Source organism: Tursiops truncatus, chromosome 6 (genome assembly GCF_011762595.2).
Source record: "Tursiops truncatus isolate mTurTru1 chromosome 6, mTurTru1.mat.Y, whole genome shotgun sequence".
In the NCBI taxonomy this organism is placed as follows: domain Eukaryota; kingdom Metazoa; phylum Chordata; class Mammalia; order Artiodactyla; family Delphinidae; genus Tursiops; species Tursiops truncatus.
Window position 1 is genome coordinate 69391696 of NC_047039.1, and position 17709 is coordinate 69409404.

Sequence of the window (17709 nt, forward strand, 5' to 3'; positions counted from 1 at the left end):
AAAAGCAAATGTTTGGTAAATAAATGCTTGCTGGTCTGTGCAGAGACAATGGGACACATAGTAGACTCTGATCTTTAGGCCCTGCCTAGAGTTTCCTCCAGAACACCTAGCCCATATTCTTTGTAGGTATCTCTGGTGAAAGCTCTATTCTAGGAAGAGGTCCTCTATTTGAATTCTTTTTGGCAGTTAGGGGGAAGGTCAAAGTTTCTACCTGAATCTTTTGAGCTTTGATTGTTTTTAACTTTAATCCACATGCCAAATAGAAATTTTGGGGTAGCAAGTTGTGCTCCCCTACACCATTAATGTAATTATTTATCACATTACATATAGTTTGCAGTACCTAGTAGATTATTGACTAATCTATTCCTAAATAGACTATTGACTAAGAATTTTCATAGGTTTAAACTACAAACTAAAGCATACCAATTTTTCATCTCTATTAAGCACAAAATTAACTAAAACACTGCAGAATAAATGTTTCCTTAAATTAAGAAAGTAGCATAATATGGAGATAGACTGCTTAACTTATTCAACTATAAGAATTTTTCCTTATCATTTTCTAATCATTTTTATAGATTTGTCCTCCTGTTTTTTGTTTACTTATGTTGCTTTCATCGTTTGAAATTGGAAAAGTGACTCTAACATGCAAGATTGTCCCTGGAGTGCTGTGTCCTGGGAACACACAGAATAACTTCCTCAGGTGTTCAGTAAGTGAACCCCTAAGGTTATATAGGCAGATCATTATGGAAATACGTGGCTAATATGACAGAACTCTAAGTACAAATTCAAAATCAAGAAATGGATATTAGGAACTTATTGCATGACAGTTTTCGGTTTTAACATATGCTTTCTCAAAACACTGCGGGAGATATCGAGAAAAAGCCTCTCTTCTATCCCCTAAATTGGTATTTTCAAAAGTTGTGCTATAAGATTTTCTTATTACATGTATCAAGTACATAAAAATTGTGCACTTAGTACTGTTTAGATATCAATCACAAGGCCAAACAACAAGGTATTTGTATGGTCAGGCCGCTCAAGATGGCTGTTCTCTTGCTCTCTGTACGTCACCTGTCCAAGCAGTGCCAGCTTCACCTACACTCTACTCACCTGACTGACCTCCTTTTTACATACTCGCCCCAGGCCCCAGCTGGGGATTGTTCCTATCAAGGGGGCAGTGAGGGGCGTGCCCTCTGCCGGTTTCCCTGGTAACCAATGAGCCCACCTGCCGTCAGTCCCCCTATAACCAGCGTCTCCCTCCCCACCCGGAAGCGCAGCCTGCTTCCGTCCTGCTCAGTGTCGGCCGCGCACGGTGGGGTGTCTCTCCAGGACCTTGCTCCAGACAAGTAAGCTCCCCCCTCGGTTAAACCGTTGATGTCTCTGTCGCTGACCCCGGGCTCTTTCTTCGGTCTTGAAGCTGGGCGAGTACAGGCCTTGTAGGCCCGCGGGGTGCAGCCCATTAATTGGAGGAGCAGCCAGGAGACCGAGGAAGCTCCTGTGAGCGCAGAGATGTGGGGAAATACCGGACGGGGAATGGAATGTTGCAAGGGCCGTCCACTAACTCCTGTGGCCCAGAAGTTCCAGGGGTGATCCTGAAAGTTGCGGGGGAAGTCCCAGGGTGGCCGTCCACCAGTATGTGGGGCTTGTGGTGGCTATCCTTGCGGAATGGGGGCTGCCAAGAGATCTGGAGAACAATGGCCCCTAATGGCTCTGCTATTGCATCCAAGTGAGCCTTTTGTAATTGGTTTAATTGGTTCCTCTCTAGAAGAAACTGGTGTTTCTCTTGCGCCTTTGAGATGTAAATGACTTACCTGGGCTCTCAGGAACTTTAATCATGTGTGATCTCTAAGAGTGAAGGGGGAAAAAAAGAGCTTTTAGGTAAACTTTATAGAAAAATTATGTTTTGGGAATGTCTATCTAAAATAGTCCCTTCAGATTTTTGTAACTTGACACTAAATTAAATGGTGAGAATTCATTGACTATCTGGGTCATTTCAAATAGATTAAAATATTGGGACGTTAATTGCTAGGTGGGTCTGAGTTTACCTACCCTTGCCTTCTTAGAAGAGGAAGTTCACTAAAGCATAAGTTTCCAATCAGGAAATGCACAATTACTTGCTTCTTAGTTTTTGCCAGACATTAAGGTTTTTAAGGGTTAGGATTATAATCAGTCATAATTCTAGTTATCTTAAAATGTTGCATGTGACAGCAGAAACTAAGTTTCTTTTGTCAATTACATTGTGATCAAATGTTTAACCGTGACTTTTTTTTTTTTTTTGCGGTACCGCGGGCCTCTCACTGTTGTGGCCTCTCCCGTTGCGGAGCACAGGCTCCGGACGCACAGGCTCAGCGGCCATGGCTCACGGGCCCAGCCGCTCCGTGGCATGTGGGATCTTCCCAGACCGGGGCACGAACCCGTGTCCCCTGCATCAGCAGGCGGACTCTCAACCACTGCGCCACCAGGGAAGCTCCTAACCGTGACTTTTTAAGTCTTTCTGTCATTTATAGACAGTTGTACTCTGTTGTACTTTGATAAATCTCAGATTATACTGGGGAACTGGGTAAGAAATGAAAGTATCCAAGGGAAAAACCTGATGACTTTATAAAAAGTTAACAAGAGGATTGTTTCCTGAGTGAACTGGTGAATACGGTTATAGTGTTTATGGATTTTTGTCTGGAATATTACTAGTTTCGATCTGTGCTTTCCAAATATAGGGAAGCCTTTCCCGTCAAGTTACTTAGGACTTACAGCAATTTGGTAAATTACACCTCTGTGAGATATTTTTTTTCTCTCTCTGCCTATTCCCTCCAGAAATTGGAGACTCTTGGGTTCTGAGCAGGCGAATGGGAAAGACTGTCTCCTGGCATGTGCAGGAATCTCGATATTTTGGGGACTTCTAGAAGAGAGAAATCCAGTGAGTCTGATACCAGACCTTTGGCATGGCTTTCCTGGCCTTGAGAGGCCTTTTGATAATTCAGGCTGAGACTTCTGAGGATTTCCACCACAGCCAGTGTGGAGGAACCTTTATGGTCAATTGACCAGACTTGTTTTGCAAACAAATTAGGCTTGATTTGGCTGTGTTTGGTGGATTAAGGGTAATTTTAAAGAGAAAATGTATAGCCTACGGTGTTTCCCCATTAACATACCTCTAAGTCTGTTCACAAGATTTGATTAGTTTTCCCCCAACGTGAATGTCTAGGCGAATATAAAGGAGGCCTAACATGGAGGGACATGATCTGAACCTGGAGACCCCAGCACTGAGGGATGGATACTTTGATCACCAATGATTTCTGCTGAAAGATTTGCTATCAAAAGGGGAAATGATGGAAAAAATCTATATGTATTGAGATATGGGGAAGTCATTCTGGCTCATATACGGTTTAACAAATTTTGCTGACCAGAGCAGCCTGTTTTGTGGTCTTTCAGACATGCATTGTAGATCTGCTTTGGCCACTGAGGAAGGGAATGGATTTGAAAGTCAAAATGTAGTAGCTGTGGTTCAGACATCCAAGGTAAAACTAGGTGGCCGTTGTATATGTGATTTTAGACACGTTCTTGTATTTTTGAAAAGTTGAGTTTTCTGAACTGTATTGCAGACTAGGGCAAAAACCACAGGCGGGTGTGGTATTATCTCAGATGTGGTTACTGCTTATATTTTGCTTAATTGTCGTGATCTCCCCTGTGTTATGCCTGTTAGATGTCTTACATTTCATGCCTAGCACAAGTAAAGGGAAATCTGTCCGAGGACTGAGTAGCAACACGGGCCTCGCTGTGAAATGAGTCTAACTGCTGGGTCTACAGCGAGATGCCATTGTTGTCCTCCTCTGGACTTCCATGAAAAATCGATCTAGTTAATATGACTATGTGGGGACTTCTGACAATGCGGGAAAAGACTCACCATCTTCTGGTCCCATATGCCAATACGTCAGAAGGGTCATCTTCTGGCGTAAACGTTACTGTATAACTGACTGCCCGTGAGCACCCCTGGGCAATGCTGCGTGGAATGGAATAGGCTGGCTCTGGACATACAGGTCCAAATAGTGGGACTATTTTTTGCTTGGAAAGACCTAATGGGTCCACCCCTGATGGCACCCAACATAACATGGGATGGCAGACCTGTACTGTGACTGCTGACTCCTGGCTAGGCCACCAGAATGTTTCTTTTAGAGCCGGGGTCTTCCCCTCCCCATGGAGGGGCTCTGAGTTTGTGAAAACCAGGGGTGGCCTGTCTGTATTGTATTTGCGGTATCTGGTTTCGGTGCCCTCTGCATACCTGACCCCAGGGATATCGCGGAAAAGGGGTGGATCAAAATTGTAAGGGTCGTACAGGGCACGTAGCGGTAGACTGTACGGTCAGGCCACTCAAGATGGCTGTTCTTTTGCTCTCTGTAAATCCCCTGCCGACCAGTGCCTGTTTCACTTAAGCACATGACTAACCTTCCTAAGTACTTGCCCCAGACCCCAGCTGGTGATTGTTCTTATCCAAGGGGCAGTGAGGGGCATGCCTCTCTGCTGGTTTCCCTGGTAACTAATGAACCCACCTGATGTCAATTCCTCTATAACTGGTAATCTCTCTTTCCCCCTCTGGGAGTGAAGACTGCCACCCTGTCCTGCCCGCCATGCACTGCACATGGTGGGGTGTTGCTCCAGGACCTTGCTTCAGACACATGCTCCCCCATCCATTAAGCCATTGATGTCTCTGTTGCTGACTCAGGGCTCTTTCTTCAGTCTTAAAGCTGGGCAAGTGCAGGCCTTGTAGGCCTGTGGGGTGCAGCCCAACGGTATAGTAAGTCTCCTACATACGAACAAGTTCCGTTCCGAGAGCACGTTCTTAAGTCTGATTTGTTCATAAGTCCAACAAAGTTAGCCTAGGTACCCAACTAACACAATTGGCTATAGTACTGTACTGTAATAGGTTTATACTACTTTTCACACAAATAATAAATAAAAAACAAATGCAAAAAGTAAACATTTTAATCTTATGGTACAGTACCTTAAAGAGTATAGTAGGACAGTACAACAGCTGGCATACAGGGGCTGGCATCGAGTGAACTGGCAAGAAGAGTTACTGACAGGAGGAGGGAGATGAGGTGGGAGATGGTAGAGCTGGAGGATAGTCAGCAATAGGAGACGGAGGGCAAGCTTCTGTTTCACTCACGCCTGACATTGATGGCACAGGTTCTGGCTCCTTGCTGGATTCAATTCTATCTACCCTCTTGAAAAAATGGTCCAGTGATGTCCGGGTAATAGCTCTCATCCTCTTCCAGTATCTCCAGTAAAGATACTACACAGTACTGTACAGTAAAGTACACAAAAGCACAACCACTTGTAGAGTATGCATGCATGTGACAATGTACTCCAAGACACATGAATTAACTTACGTGATTGGACATAAGAACGCATATTCACATCTTTGAAAGTTCGCAACTTGAAGGTTTGTATGTAGGGGACCGACTGTATTATAGAGGTAGGTATAAAAGAAGTTAAATACTCTCTTGGAGTTTGCATACTGGTAACAACCAAAAAATTATAGTGTATGGGGCAATTTTTAGTAATACAGGATTGCATTTTCTTCAGTACCAAATTTCATCATAAACCAGGACTATAGTTGTTAGAAGATGGGATGAATGATGTATATGGAATAATAAGACTTCACAAGTAGAGTTGACCTTGAACTTGGATGCTAAAACATGAATGAAATTTGTATAAGATGCAAGTTAAGACATAAGTAGGGTGAAAATAAAGATGTCAACAAAGGTCTAAACAAAAGACAGAACAGAGGAGAAATAGTGTGTCCTTCTAATGTTTACTTTGTTCTTTTAAATAAGATAAAGTCCATATTATTCTTAGTCCTCTTCTATAGTATCTAGAGATAGATAGTTAATGGATAGATAATTATTTTGGTAATTGCGTCAGCTTGTCAGGATGAAAATATTTAACCTGTTGATAATTTTGAAGGGCTATTATTGTATTGTGTCTAGCAAGTAGTCACTCTCAGTTTACATTTCATTCTTGAACCTAAGATATTCAACTGTATAATTCAAAGTTCTATATTCAATATCATGTAAAATATTAAAAGTACAAATTAAGCCAGAAAAATTAGTTCTGGTGAATAAAATTAAAATTGCAGGTCTGCCTAGGACATATGTATAACATAAATTTTTTCATGTCCATTTGATTATGTATGTCTCAACTATATCATGGTATTCTTACACAACTGTGTTATACTACCAGTTTATTAATATCACTAAGGGATTGCTATGTTACGCACTGTTGTGACCTGTTAAAAACAGAATTCAACTGAGTGAATTTTAGAGATCTTCTTGGCTTTATTCAGCGATTCATGATTGGGCAGCATCCAATCTAGCAGACATAAAGGAGCTCCAAGGAGCTGTACAAAATGAAAGACTTAGGGTGGAAGGGAGCAGGGATAAGAAGTTGTCTAGGCAAAAAAACAGACTGGTTATTGCAAGGTTCTTTTCCTTGTAGGGCATGACAGAGGTTTATCAGGCAAACTGCCTAACAAATGTTAATCACGCAATTCCTCATTGACTGGTTTAAGATTTCTTTTCTGGGCGAGTTGAAAATGTAGTTAACTTGTCTCAGTTTGGTGATGTGGGGCTTAGCATAAGAACTCCATTTTGGGCCTGTTATCTTAACAAACCTCTTTAAATGTAGCTGAGGAAAATAAACATTATTATTTAAAACTATGTCTGTCTTATAAGGCTGATGGGTTGTGTAAAATAAAGGCTCTTTTGCTCTCCTGAAAATATTCGATAAGGATGAATTAGTAAAGATGGACCATGTGGGTTTGGAGTAATTGTTATATTTTCCCGCAAAAAGGCAAAGAAAAATTTGGAATTTCTGGTGGGTGATGAAAGTTGTGAGAAGAAAAAGTCTGAGCAGTTTGGTAGGAAGCTAGAGGTTGTTTTGGAAATGGCCCAGAAAAACTTTAATTACAAAATATCTAGTATTCAATTTACAGAGTTTTTGCATTTTTGTGAGATGATGTCTGTCTATATCATCTATGTATCACCATCATCATCATCTGTCTATCTAATTCCCTCCAATTTCCCCAAACCTATCTTCTGTTCCCCAAAGCACATTATATACTCACAAATTCTTCACGGGAGTGACTTATACAATAGAAATAAGGGAAAAAACTGGATTCTATATCTTAGAGGAGCAGCAAGCACAAGATAGTGAGACAGTCCCCAGAATGAACTATTTGAGTGGAGGCAGGAGCGTAGATTCACAGCTGAGCAGGAGATGGTAGTAAGCACTCTGAGAATTTGCAGAAATCATAGTGGAGCTATCGTACTTTCTCCAACTTAGATGAAAATTTGTGCTATACTAATATATATCTGGCTATTTTGAGGTAGTGACCACAGAAAAAATAAGATTACACACACACATATGTATATTATATATATTTTATTTAATTAATTAATTAATTTATTTATTTTTTGCGGTACGCGGGCCTCTCACTGCTGTGGCCTCTCCCGTTGCGGAGCACAGGCTCCGGACGCGCAGGCTCAGCGGCCATGGCTCACGGGCCCAGCCGCTCCACGGCATGTGGGATCTTCCCGGACCGGGGCACGAACCCGTGGCCCCTGCATCGGCAGGCGGACTCTCAACCACTGTGCCACCAGGGAAGCCCGGCAGGCGGATTCTTAACCACTGCGCCACCAGGGAAGCCCCTATATTTTATATATATAATCCCATCTAACATTATATTGAAATGAAACATGTTTCATTTGATACTAGGTGATGTGAAATAAAACATCTGAGGGATTCACCCTAAAGATCCATCTCCAGTGAGTCTTCCCCAAAGAAGCATCCTCACAACTCCTGTTTCCTTTTCTTTCACCTGCAAAGTATTGAATCCTTTCTCCTGTGAGTGTGATACTTATTATTGAGTTTAATAGCAGTTGTTTACATATCTGCCTTCTCCTGCAGAGGTAGCCTCAGCTTCTCTCCCATTGCCAGGAACATTTCTGTTGTTAATGTGTGTTGAATGAGTTACTTCATTAGTACTGAAACTGATAGGTGTTGTTTCCAGGGGGCTCCGAGGAGCCCCGGTCTTTCATGTCTCAGTGCAGAAAGAATTCAGCAAGAGGCAAAGTGATAGATAAGAAGTGATTTATCAGAATAGGATGATCGTGAGGCTTGCAAGCCAGTGGGCGAGCAGGTGCCACGACCCGAGAACTTAGTGGGCTACAGTTTTATAATCAAAGGGAAAGTGGGGAGGGGGAAAAGACTTTCTTCCTCATTCTTGAGTAGATGTCATACTTTCATCATCAGCTTCTCCTCCAGGTTGGGTTTTTTGTCCCTACATGGTCAAGCTAGGTCCATAAATTATTGTTTTCATGTGTGCAGGGAGCATGTCCCAGGGATCATTAACATACTGAGCTTACTGGGCAGGATGTGGGTCTCATGCCACCATTGTTTTATTGTTTTGGGGCATGTCTCGTGCTTCTGTTGCATGGTTTTGTTGCTAAGCAAGCCTGCTTGGTTTAGTGGTTAAGCAAACCTGCTTTCTTGAGTAATCATTAACTTACAGGGGTCTCCCATATTTTTTCTACTTACAATTCCCTAGTGGGATTAACTATTTAATCACCTACTTTGTCCCTTTTCTCTGTCCCTATCAGTACCACTGAGGAGAGAAGCAATATCCTTTTTCTGTTTATAATCTTATAACGCCTAGTATAGTTTCCTACCTGTAGCTGGTATTCAATAAATGCTTACTACTGGGCTAGGGTAAGATATATGAGGTTCTGTTTAAGATTCCTTCTCACTTTATTGTTTTGGAAAAGCTTATAGGCAAAGTAGCTATCTCTTCAGTGGGATTTGAAAGATGCTAAGTGTTCACCTGCCATATAACTCTTTTTTCAAAGGCTCAGCCAGTGGTGTTGTAGAAAAACGTGATGTAGTGTTGTAGTAAGATTTCTTAGCTGCCTACCCTTGGGAAAACCACTTGATGTTACAAGTAAACTGGGAATGTGAATATTTTGGAAGATAGCTGTGGGTTTTAAGTGAGATAAAATATGTTCTATTCCCTAACAAAGTTACAGCCACATGGAAAGGATGGCAGTAAAAGTTAATCCCCTTTTCCAAAATTTCAAATATAGGTGAAAAAGCTTCAGAAGTTTCCTATGACATTTTAACATCTTTCTAAACGTACCCAGTATACTCAATGACAAAATTTGAAAAACAAATATTAACCAGCTGTCACCTTACTGTAAAGGAATGGGATCTAGGAATAGCAAGTATTTATGGTAGAGTTTTGAAAAGTTTAAAATAAAACTTGACTCACTTTTTAAGCCAGGAGTAGGTGGTTCTTGGCTTCTAGGAGTTAGCTTGTAGACACTGGCACCAAGCAAACCTAAAGGATGGATAAGACACAAAAAAACAGGTGAATGGAGAGATAAGGTGATAAGGTAACAGAGAAAATTAATACAGTCCTACTAACCAGAATATCACAGTTCGTGATTTTTTTTTTCTTTTGCAGCTTTATAAACCCATCCTTCGTCTCCTTAGCTACTCCTGTGTTCAAAGCAGTCATTAAGTAGATTTAGTGCCAGGTGTTTACAGACTCCCAAGGATGACAGATAGGACTGTCTCGCTGCCTCTTCTGCACGTAGAACTGCAGTTGCAGTTGGAGTGAAAGGAAAAGTATGCTTCTAGAGAAAAAATAATATTTAAATGCGTGCTGTCTTCTTGCCTTCCATATCCTGTCTCCACTTTAAATAATTTCCTGCCATAAGGTGGAGCTGTATCCTATGGAGAGAAGAGTATTGGCTAGAAGATCTGGCAAAAGTCCACTTAGATAATTTTTCACTTGGCTTGTGGTTTGTGATTTTAAAAAGTTAAAATGCATGGCAGGCACCCCCAACTCCACCACCAACTGATGCAGAGAGAGTTGTTATTTTGGTGCAGCTAGGATTTTGATGTGGCAAAAGGTGTATGAAGGCAAGCAGGACCTTGTTTGTTAGCTTATGCTGTAAGCACAGCTTCAGGGGAAACTCTTTGAAGTGCTGAGATCTGAGGTGGTGGGTTTTGAAGCCCCCCTGAGGTAATACAGAGAAACCGCAGGTATCTGATAGTGTTTGCTCTTGAGTAAATCATCCCCAGCATCAAACAGTGTGTTGACAAACAAAATGAAAAAAAAAAAAAGTGCTTTATTTAAAAGCGTATATTGTGTTGAATAGGATATTGCTAGAATTTAAGAGGCTGCCTTAAATTAGATGCCAGAGAGGTTTTGCTTCTCAGTTTGTGATTATAAGAGGTATGGCCATGAAAACCCCCAACTGTGTTATCTGTAAAACCCTGGCATATCCACCCAAAGGAAAAAATGATCCCCTGAAGAGAGAGAGCACTGCAGGGTTTCCTGATAACACATCAAGGGTAATCTAGATAAAGGAGAATGGCTCTACAGGAGTGTGTGTTCCATGACTCCCTGGGCAGTGCTCTCTATCTGGAAATCAATTAAAGGGCAGGGTACACCAGCTCATAGCTGGTTTGGGATTTCCTCAGTAGAGATTTGCATAGAAACCTTGCAAACAACTAAAACCTATTATAAAAATCCAAGATGGGTTTGATCTTGGTAGAGAAAAACCTTTACCCAATAAAAACTAATATTGGGGAAGTTTTATCAGTAAAAAATTCATCTAATGTGCGTATGTTTTTCCATATTGATAATGGAACTCATCTGAAATGTGCAAACATAACAATTATTTGCAATACGTCACTTATTACCTTCCTAGTGAAGGGGAGCAGAATTAGCCAAAATATGCCTCGTTGGCATACGGATTATGTTGAGTTGGTTATTTTTAAGAAACTGCAGGCACAGGAAAAGCTCTGAGAACTGAGTAGAAATTACTCTTTTGTAAGAGACATTTATAAGGAAAATCTTCATTTGTAAGGTTGTTTCCCTCTCTACCAGGATGAGGAGGGTGATCAAATCTCTAGAAACTCTTAGCAGTGGAGAAGGCATGGACGTCAATCTGCATTACAACCTTACTCTCGTTAACTGTGCTTTTCCCGGTAACCTCTAATAACTGGCTCCCCCAGCCCCCAACATCTTCTTTTGTCTTTAGCTGGAGATGGTATTTAAGGTGATAGCTTGGACCATTTTGGGGAGTTAGTCAGTTTTCCTTGGTGTCTTGAATGTATACAGGGAGTAGACATGTTATTAAACTTCTGTTTGTTTTTCTCCTCCTGTCCATCTGCCTTTTATCACCGTGGGAATCTCAGCCAAGAATCTCGAAAGGTAGAGGAAGAATTGTTTTTCCTCCCTGACACTGGGATCCTGTAAGATGTGTTGGTATTATTAGCTTCGTCTTTCCAGATAATAAAACCAACACTCTTGAGGGGATAGCAGGGTTCCCTAAGAACAGTCAGGACAAATAATATAACTACTTTCTATTTGAATGTTCATACTAATTCAGAGCACTAGATACTTTATATGCACTATTTAATTTAGTCCTCACCCTAATCATGTGAAGATTATTCTCATGATTTTCATTTTATAGTTTTAAATACCTGCCCATGGTCACATAACTACTTAGTGGTAGAATCAGGAGTCCAAACTCAGCAAGTATGATGCCAGAATTCTCAAACACTGCATATTTGCTTGAAGACAATTTCTATTCTTAAGTTGTCCAACCAAGTATTTGTATTTCCATGTTGTCTATTTACAGGCTAGCTATCCTTTTCCTTTTCAAAGCTCACCCATGAGGGCAAGGTCCTTATGTATCTGACTCATCTTTGGCTCCGCATAGAGCCTTGTGCATTACAGTTTCTCAAAGAATATTTTCTGAATATATAATGCTCAGTCCAGCTGGGAAACCTGTACATACGGTGACTCATCCTTTTGATTTATATCCTCTTCCTCCTCTCCCACATCTTTTCCTTCTTTTGTATTTTCATTTTACCTTGACAAATGCATTTTTTTTTTAAATGTACTTTTGTTGTTGAAATAGGGCTCTCACCCACTCCCATAGGCCCTTATTTAGTCTTCTAACTTTGAAGGTCTTCTTTCTTTTTTTACAAAACACATCTGTCATGACTTTGCCTACTCCACTTCCCTGAGTCTCAGAGCTGCAGACTCACACTGTAGGGGTTGTCCATCCGTCTAGAGCACCTGGGGTTTAAGGTGTAAGCAATTTGACTGTAATTGCCTCTTCCCAGCAGTTACCCCTTGAAGTGGCGAAGGGGGACATTTGGTTGGTTCTCTTTTTCCATCTATGTAAATAGGTATTGGAGTCAAATCCAAAGAGCATGGCGTATTTATCTAGAAATAAATGTAACCCTCCATGATGGGAGTTTTAGCTATACCTTTGTTGTCTTACTCTGTTCTTGGTTTATTTTCATCAGAAACTTAGTTCATTCTTTCTGTTTACATCCAATCCATTGATTTCTCTGGTGAAATAAACATAGATTTTAATAATATATTACTTAAATAAATCACATGCTTTTCTTCCCCTCTTAGATCACCATGTTGAATTGATCTCCTGATGCATGACTGCTATATAGGATTCAACTACTATTTTTTTTTTTTAAACTAAAGTCCACACTTTATTAGGATTTCCCTAGTTTTCCCCTAACATCCTTTTTCTGTCCCAGTCTCCTCTGGGCTGTGACATTTCTCAGACGTCCCTGGGTTTTGATACCTTGAAAGTTTTGAGGAGGACTGGTCAGGTATTTTGTCCCTCAATTTGTTTGTCTGTTGGTTTTCTGATGTTTTTCTTATGGTTGGTCTGGAGTTATGGGGTTTGGGGCGGAAGATCCAGACAGAGATAAAAATGCCATTCTCCTCAGGTCACATCAAGGATACACACCATCAACGGGACTTGTGACAAACGATTTTACCCTTGATCACCTGGCCAGTATCGTCTTTTTTTTTTTTTTTTTTGCTGCATTGGGTCTTCGTTGCTGCACACGGGCTTTCTCTAGTTGCGGCGAGCAGGAGCTCCTCTTCGTTGCGGGCACGTGCTTCTCATTACGGTGGCTTCTTTTGTTTCGGAGCACGGGCTCTAGACGTGCGGGCTTCTGTAGTTGTGGCATGGGGGCTCAGTAGTTGTGGCTCCCAGGATCTAGAGCGCAGGCTCAGTAGTTGTGGCCCACGGGCTTAGTTGATCTGCGGCACATGGGATCTTCCTGGACCAGGGCTCGAACCCGTGTCCCCTGCATTGGCAGGTGGATCCTTTTTTTTTCTTTTTTCCTTTTGGAACCAAAACTTTAATCCCAAGGATTCTCACCAAACATATTACAAATCACAGCATGAAAGAAAAAAAAAATTGCACAGTAACTCAAAGTTCAGCTCTACAATATACTCTTAATCTGGCAGGACATTGGTATCTTGATAATCTCAATTTCCAAAAAGCATTACAAAGAGCTGTGTATTCATGTACAGCAATCACAGAGGGGACTTATGACCTAACTCAAAGGGAAACTAACTTCCTTGAAACTTCTTAGATTCTAAACTCACTGGACAACCTCTTGTCCAGTGTGAAGACTAGTGGAATTTTTAAACCTTTAATCTAGGGTAAGGGTGCGGCTATCATTTCTACCTGCTGGCTTGTGTTCACAGCACCTCTTTTTTTTTTTTAACATCTTTATTGGGGTATAATTACTTTACAATGGTGTGTTTAGTTTCTGCTTTATAACAAAGTGAATCAGTTATACATATACATATGTTCCCATATCTCTTTCCTCTTGCGTCTCCCTCCCTCCCACCCCTCCAGGCGGTCACAAAGCACCGAGCTGATCTCCCTGTACTATGCGGCTGCTTCCCACTAGCTATCTACCTTACGTTTGGTAGTGTATATATGTCCATGCCACTCTTTCGCTTTGTCACAGCTCACCCTTCCCCCTCCCCATATCCTCAAGTCCATTCTCTAGTAGGTCTGTGTCTTTATTCCTGTCTTACCCCTAGGTTCTTCATGACATTTTTTTTCCTTAAATTCCATACGGTATTTGTCTTTCTCTTTCTGACTTACTTCACTCTGTATGACAGACTCTAGGTCTATCCACCTCATTACAAAGAGCTCAATTTCGTTTCTTTTTATGGCTGAGTAATATTCCATTGTATATATGTGCCACATCTTCTTTATCCATTCATCCGATGATGGGCACTTAGGTTGTTTCCATCTCTGGGCTATTGTAAATAGAGCTGCAATGAACATTTTGGTACATGACTCTCTTTGAATTCTGGTTTTCTCAGAGTATATGCCCAGTATCAACTACTATTTCTTAAGCTATAGGTAGAAAGCATTTCAGATATCCTCTTTTATAATAAGCTTCAGTTGCAGCCTTGAATCTCCTGATCAGTTTTTGGTAGAGAAGAACAGATGTGGTGGTTTCCAAGACAAAGAATGGATAGATCTGAAAGTTTATTTAGTATCTTTTTATTCAAATTGTGCTTCCCTTCTACTTTATGCTAAGAATTATACCCATACGGCCTCAGCTCTCAAGGGAAATCTTATATGAATAACAGTGTCTTCACAAAAATTTCACTGCAGAAATTAAAAGTTTAAAAAAGTATATTAAGACAAAAATCAAGCATAGTCTATACAAAAAGTCAGTTAGTGAGGTGAGCTATAATGTTTTCTTCTTCCATGGTTATTTGATTAAAATGCCCATGAATTCCAGTAAGTACGTTCGGGTGTCATGGAGTAAAGAAGTGTAGGGCACGCTATACCAGACAGCACTGGGATAAGAAGGTCATACACCTTCCTTGTCATATGTTAGCATACTGTGAGAGTATCTTTGACCCCTGAGGGAAAATAAGTCAATGCGTATAAAGATCGGTGTAATGATGGAACTGAATTGTGCAGTGATCACAACTGATTTGATACAGGTTAAATTCTTGATTAAAATGTTTGTAAAATGGCACTCACCTCTCAAGCTGCTGGAGAAAAGTTTGTTACTGTCCCAAAGTAAGAGTGGGATTTTATTCGATATACATAATTTATAAAAGGTTGTATCAAATTTTTAGTCCAATAAGTCTCTTTGTGGTATTCATATTTGCTACCAAGCAGTGCACAGAGAAAATGTAGACTCATTAATTATAATTTAATTTTATTCCCTTGAATACAATGATGTACTCAAATAGCATATTTTCCCAGCATGCTATCCTTATACTCTTCTTATTGATAGGGTGACTGTCTAATTTATCATTTAAATAGGTACACCTTTTATACTATTAATAGTATTAATAGTGGATACTATTAATAATTCCACTGAGGCAATAGGCACAAACTGAGATTGTTTTGGGAAAACTGGGACATATGATTGCCATTCTTATAGCACAGCTGTGTAATCACACATAATGTCATTGTGTCAATTTCTAAGGTGTTGGTGATTTTAGACCTAATCTCTTGTATGGTGATGACCAAGATAAAACTTTCAGGAGCTGTAACAAATCCAGCCTATATTTTTGTTATGTTGATTTTTTTTTCTTATCCTTAAACGTCTACTACTAGAGAGAATCTGGATGTAAGCAGAAGGAGAAGACAGAGGGTTGTTTGGGAGAACAGTAGTTCTTCATCTGAATCCACTAGGATACATTCCCAGCCTCCTCTGAGAAGTCAACAGGAGAGGGAAAGGGAACATTGTTCCTGGATGATTTTGCTATCCCCTAAACAGCTATTCCTTTGGTCTCTATTCTGTAACTACGCCCTGGCTGATCCCTGGGTATTCCACTTAATTGCATGCCATTTCATCGTTGTTCAGTAATTATACTTATGCATAGTTATGAGTAAAGTGATTTTCCTATATATGCATTAAAGTTAAATTTTGCTCCTGGGGTTCAATGCATGTGTCTTCTAGTGGCATCAGTAAGGAGCATGTGTGCTTCTTCCTGCCATGTGGAGAGAAGAATATGGTCAATTATGATAGTGAAATTTACTAAATGTGATGATAAACACTTTTAAAAGCAGCCCAACAAATGATTATGGATTTCACACTTTTACTAATTGCTTCAATTTCTGACTGAAATAAAAATCTTCCACTTGCTTTAGTATTGTGGCTTGGATATCTCTAGAAAATATTACAAATATCTTTAAAGTATCTCTCACTGTGCTTCTTTCCTTTTTTCCAGCTTCTTTATTTCTATAAATTGACTAGTGTTTTCAATTTTCCCAATAGAAAAACTTATATGTAGAGGTAAGTACATTCATGTATTTATATTTAGTTACCTTAAATGTATTTCTGATATCAATATTCCCTAGTATTTCATAGAAATGTTCAGATTTTGAAATTCTTTAGGCTTAAATGTAGGGTTGATTTTCATTTCTTCTTTCTCACCACTTCACCGCATTAATTCTCAGCTCAGACACTGCTATCTCAGGGAGATTTTTCCTGATCCTACTTCCTACCCCTAGACGAAGTTGATGATTCTCTCTTACACAGTTTCTGGTTGCTCCCTAATTTTCCATTATACGATTAACCACATTGTATTTTTTTTTTTTTTTTTTTTTGGCTGAGCCACGCAGCATGCGGGATCTTAGTTCCCCAACCAGGGATCAAACCCAAGTCCCCTGCAGTGGAATCAGGGAGTCCTAACCACTGGACCACCATGGAAGTCCAACCACATTATACTTTATATTTATGTTTATTTGGTTCAGGTCAGCCATGCTCAGTAGAATATAAGTTTTATGATATCGTAGAGTGTGTCTACTTTGCTTGACACTTTATTCCCAGTTCCTTATAAAGAGCACACTACATAGTAAATGTTCCGAAATCAACTGAGAAGAAAAAAAAGGATGAAAGGAAGGAAGAAAGAAAAGATTTTTCTTAAGATCCCTTCCAACATTCTGGATGTTAATGATTCTGTTGATCAGTGATTTCTTTGTGGGCAAGTATGGATATTCTGCCCTAGACTGAGGTGTCAGGAACTGAATATTGTTTGCTCTGAATTTTAGGGGAGACTTTTATTACCCTGATGGGTTTTTTCCATGTGGAAACCAAACATTACATTTTCCTGTGTTCTTAGCTTTCTTCTTTATTATTGCTCTTCTTTCATTCACTCTTCACTGGGTCCTTCCCATTACTGTCAATATCTTTGGTTTGTGGTTATGTATTACGTGGATTGACAGAAGACAATGTGAGGACTGAGTGCTTCCTAGAGCCTCGAGTATACTGTTCAGCTACTATAGAACCAATAATACTTCACTGTCTTAATTTGTTTATATGTCTGTCTTTTTCCATTATCCAGTAAGCTACTTAAAGAAAGGTGTAGACTCTCTGTGCTAGATATCTTTCCTTAGCTTCTTCAGGTCCAATCTTTATCTTTGCCCTTCTGCTCTGTGCTCTAGGGGCCTTCAGCCTGGGTTCAACTGGCAGGAGGTACCAGCAGGAGATCACAGGGTGGAGATGGAGTTAAGAGTGGTGTTGATTCCCTGGCTCTTGAAGGATTGCCCATTCTGTTTAGGGCTCTCTAGATTCTGGCCCTTCAGGCTAGGGCTGGAAAGAGCACCCCGCAGCTACTAACTATGGGGCACTACATCATCCTTTGTCCTTAATCAATTTCTTCTCTTTTGCTCAGTTTGAATGTGCTGTTTCATGATTTCATATTTGTTTTCTCAGTGCCTAGCACAAATCGTACGTTTTGTTGAATGAACAAATGCATTTTAGCCAAAATTCTATTTTACAAACCATGATTCCTGCTTAACTGTCTAAGTTGCAGAAACAGCAGGAATCAAAAAT

General features: G+C 40.3%; 1 long non-coding RNA gene across 1 annotated transcript in view; it reads left to right on the forward strand.

Moving 5' to 3' along the window:
* Positions 1 to 1283: 1283 nt before the first annotated feature.
* Positions 1284 to 17709, forward strand: part of LOC141278886 (uncharacterized) — a 49557-nt gene continuing 33131 nt past the window's right edge. The window contains exon 1 of the long non-coding RNA XR_012332285.1: positions 1284 to 1343. This is a non-coding gene — a long non-coding RNA (uncharacterized lncRNA). The remainder of the gene's footprint in view (positions 1344 to 17709) is intronic.